Below are 4646 nucleotides of genomic sequence, written 5' to 3'. Positions count from 1 at the left end.
ATTCTTAACTAATTCTATGTATAATAGTTTCTCAAACGAAGGACATTATTGCAGGGTTGTAGGCTGTAGCTGTGTTGGTCTAAGGACATAGGCAGACAGGGTTCATTATTGGACATTATTGCAAACATTGGAACCCAAAATGTGTTGGTATAGAATACATGTATCCCTTTCATAACCAGACAACATGCTAAGTTTGAGTTTGACCCTGTGTTTAACAAGTTAATAAAATAAAACTTGTTTTCAAGTTTTTTATGAGCTTTTTGGAAGGGGGGGGCTGCAAAAAATGAAAAGGGAGATAAAAATAACAGCATTCTTTTAAAATAGTGATAAGTGATATAGGTATGCATTGTTTTCTTAGTCCTATCATCAATAAAAGGCAATTAATTTGCTGTCAGCCTCCTCTATTAAAAATTACACTACAAGAAAATGGAAGGGAAGATTAATACAGAGTGTATTCTATAAATAAATCATACCAAAAGTACTTCACTGACCTTGTTAATATTATTTTTGTTAGACTCACTGGTCACTCCATTCATTGTAGTCTTACTAGTCTATGAAAAAGAAGGAAATCATCAGGTTTGACTAATTTTAAAGAATCAAGATGACTATGCCAGCTGAAGAAGTAACTTTGTATCCCCCAATATACCTATCTCCTACAGAAAATGTCCTGCCTATCTCCTACAGAAAATGTCTCAAGCAGCTGCTTTCTGAGTTTGCTTATGTTTTTCGGATTTATTTGGAAACCTTTCAATCTAAGTTCAAATATTGTTTTTTGTAAAAAAAGCAATTCTGTATCTTCCATATATCACCATTTGATCCTGGAAGTTAATGTTGCCTGCAAAACTGCCTGTGTCTATGTAGATATAACAGATATGATGATATTGTTGTATTAAAAGGGTCATGTTACGTTACTTTTAAACCATCATAAAAACACTTAAAATGGAATAATTTACATGTTAAAGGGTGTTAACCTGTCATAAGTACCCTCTAAACATTTTAAAGATAAGCCACTCAGAACAAGTTTTATCTTTGAAACATTTTACCCAGGCCATTACAGGGTATTGCTTGAATAGTCAGGGGATAAAAAAAAAACCTTCGTTTTCATTCTTCTAGCATCCCAGGATGCACAGTATTATGGCTGCATGGTATTACTGGTTGGTGGCTCCATGCTCCGAATGGAGCTGCTGCCGCTCAATTCAGTGGTGACTATGCAGCTGGGGGAATACTGCTCTAGCATGCTTGCCCTGCATGCATAGTCTTGTTGCCAAGTGGCTCAGCAGCTCTCAGTGTAGAGCCCCTCCATAAATTTCAGTTAGACCAGGGGGCCTGTGGATATGTGCTTTTCTGAACTCCCTGGGCTCACTGAAATTGATGGGGTAGCCCCATGCTGACAAGTCTCACTGGGAATTAACCCTTGGGGGTCCTGATCTCAGTGTGGAGCTGCTGTGTTTCAGCAATCCTGAGAGCCTGGTGAAGTGTATTTCCCCAGACTCTCTGCTCTCTCTGAAACTGATGTGATGGCTCTGTGCTGAAAGCAGAGCCTCCAGGGGTTAACTTTTCATTTTATAAATATTATTCACGAGATAATCCCAGGGATTTGCATTAAGAATCCATAGTGTTAAAAGCATTCTACCCTGTTGGGGTCTTTTTTAGTTTTTTGCAACAGAAGAATTGTTCTATTATTTTTCTATAATATAAAAAAAATGAGTGAAAACTTAAAGGTGTTATTTCCTGAGGGGTGCCTTGAGTCTACTGACAAGTGCCTCAAGAAGTAGCTTGTCAAGGGTATTTTAAATATATCCAATTCCCTTGAGCTAGAGAGGTAGAGGCAAATAGCCATTATGAAGGGCTGGGTACTGCCCAGACAGACAGCAAGCACCTACCAAAGCCCTGCTTAGTTTTTATATGGAACTTCTCATCCATGTATTTTGAAGAAGCTCAAAATCATTTCTCCCACTGGAGAAAAAGGCAGAGAGGCTTCCCAATAGGACACAGCGAGTCAGCAGTGAAACTGGGGCCAGAACTCAGCTCTCCTGACTGACAGATCAGACCTTGAGCTAGGATATAGGGTGGGGGTTGTTTTGGGTTTTTTTTTTTTGCTTGTTTGTGTCCTGTAACCACATGAATAGTATTAAAGATGTGATATGCCATGGATACCTCTGTCATTCCCTCTGAGAATCACATTAATTCCAAATATCTTCTTGACGATTGAATTGACTCATCACTACTTTCTTGATAACTTTTCCTAGATTCAGGGTATTCCAGAAAACAAACAACCAAACAGATTATTAGCTTCTAACAGTGAAATATATTTGAAGGAATATATTTCTGACAACTCCCTTACTTGCCTAATGGAAGAGTTGGCAGAAAACAATCATGAGTAATTCAGCATGTCTTCCATTGGTTTTACCAACTGGAAGAAGTAATGGTCCATTTTATAATTCAACTTTTCAAGATCACCAAAACCTCAAAAGAGGTAACTGGGTGACAAAGTCTCCTTAGTAGAGATCATCAAAGCAAGAAGGAAAATATAATATGCCTTAGTCTATAAGATACCTAAACTAACCTAATCACTGTCTTCTTTTTTAATAAGACTAGGGATAGCTTCAAGGATCAAGGACAACAAAAGGTCCTTTTTTACATACATAGGGAGTATGAAGAAGGCATTGGGTAATGTGGGGCCCCTGCAGGATACACTAGGCAATCTGGTGGTTGCATCAGAGGAAAAAGCAGATCTTTTTAATAAATTCTTTGCCTCCATTTTTTTTGTGCAGGGACTGGGACTCCCCCCACCCAGATTCAGGATGGACTCAGGATAGACTCTGCCAGACCTAGGGTCAGGGAGGACCAAGTTAGAGAACTTCTAGAGGGGCTGGACCTGTTCAAATCAGCAGGTCCAGATGCTCTCCTCCCCAGGGTGTTAAGGGAATTGGCAGGGGTTATTGTGGGGCCCCTGGCACAGCTTTATGAGCACTTGTGGTGCTCTGACCAGGAGCCAGATGACTGGAAGAGGGCCAATGGTGGTTCCCATCTTCAAAAAAGGGAGGAAGGAGGACCCAGGAAACTATAGGTCTGTTAGTCTTACCTCAGTCCTGGGGAAGCTTTTTGAGAAGATTATCAAGGAGCACATCTGTGAAGGGCCAGCAGCAGGGATGATGCTCAGGGGCAACCAGAATGGTTTCATTAAGGGCAGGTCCTGTCAGACCAACCTGATTGCCTTCTATGATCAGGTCACAAAATCGTTGGACGCAGGTGTCGCGGTGGATGTAGTCTTTCTGGACTTCAGGAAGGCCTTTGACAGTCTCCCACCCCATTCTCCTTAAAAAGCTAGGCGACTGTGGCATTGATTCGTACACAGTCAGATGGATAGCAAATTGGCTGAGGGGCCACACTCAGAGAGTCGTGGTGGATGGGTCAAATTCAACCTGGAGGGATGTGAGCAGTGGAGTCTCCCAGGGCTTGGTTCTTGGGCCCGCACTCTTCAATTTCTTTAGTGACTTGGACGAGGGAGTGAAAAGCACCCTGTTTAAATTCACAGATGAGACCAAGATTTGGGGTGAGGTGGGCATGCCAGAAGGAAGGGACAGGATATAGGTGGACCTGGACAGGTTACAGGGGTGGGCAAATGAAAATAGGATTGGACTCAATACTGACAAGTGCAGGGTGCTGCACTTGGACAGTAAGAACCAGCAACATACCTATTAGACGGAGGGACTCTCGCAGGAAGAGTTCTTGGAGTCATTAACAATTCCAAAATGAACATGGGCCACCAATGTGAGGGCACGGTCAGTAGGGCTAACCACATCTTGTCATGCATCCACAGATGCATCACAAGCAGAGCCAAGGAAGTGAGCCTCCCCCTCTACGCAACACTGGTCAGGCCGCAGCTGGAGTACTGAGTCCAGTTCTTGGCGCCACACTTCAGGAGGGATGTGGATAGCATTGAGAGGGTCCAGAGGAGGGCCACTTACATGATCTGGGGACATCAGGGCAGACCCTACGAGGAGAGGTACGGGACCCGAACCTGTTCAGCCTTCACAAGAGAAGGCTGAGAGGGGACCTGGTGGCCATCTATAAACTTACTAGGGTGGACCAGTGGGGAATGAGAGAGACCTTATTCCCAAGTGCCTCCTGTCACGACCCAGTGATTTTGGTGCCTCGGCACTATGGAATTTTCTGGCCACATGAGAGCTCCTTTGCACAGCAGAGTGTTCTGCTGCAATTAAGAGCCTGCGTGTAGGAGAGAGTTCCCGCTGATTTGCAGTTTCCTTTGCAGGATGCATTTCTTCTTTGCAGCACAGAAATGCACGGTGCAGAGTTCCCGCTATTCAAACGTAAATTTGTGCCCCGCTATTGGCCAGTGCTAAATTATTCACACGTGGCAGCTAGTAATTGGCTCGCTGGCCGTTTAAAATTCCGCGCGACTTCCACCCAAGTCGAAGAGCTTTGAGCACGCTACAGAGTGCCTCTGAAGTTATCTGACTTGCGGCTGCCGATCGATAGACTGATCACCTATCGATCTTTCTTCCCGTCACCGAGCGCAACCCCAGACGTACCCCTTTCCCTGCCGGCTTTGAATTGCGGACGGATTAACTGGCTTGGGCCCCGCCAGCTGGAACAACTCATGTGGGTGTTCAGATGACCGG

The sequence above is a fragment of the Alligator sinensis genome, unplaced genomic scaffold (genome assembly GCF_000455745.1).
Source record: "Alligator sinensis unplaced genomic scaffold, ASM45574v1 scaffold339_1, whole genome shotgun sequence".
NCBI lineage: Eukaryota > Metazoa > Chordata > Crocodylia > Alligatoridae > Alligator > Alligator sinensis.
The sequence above is the reverse complement of the archived record's forward strand: the minus strand, read 5'-3'. Positions refer to the sequence as shown.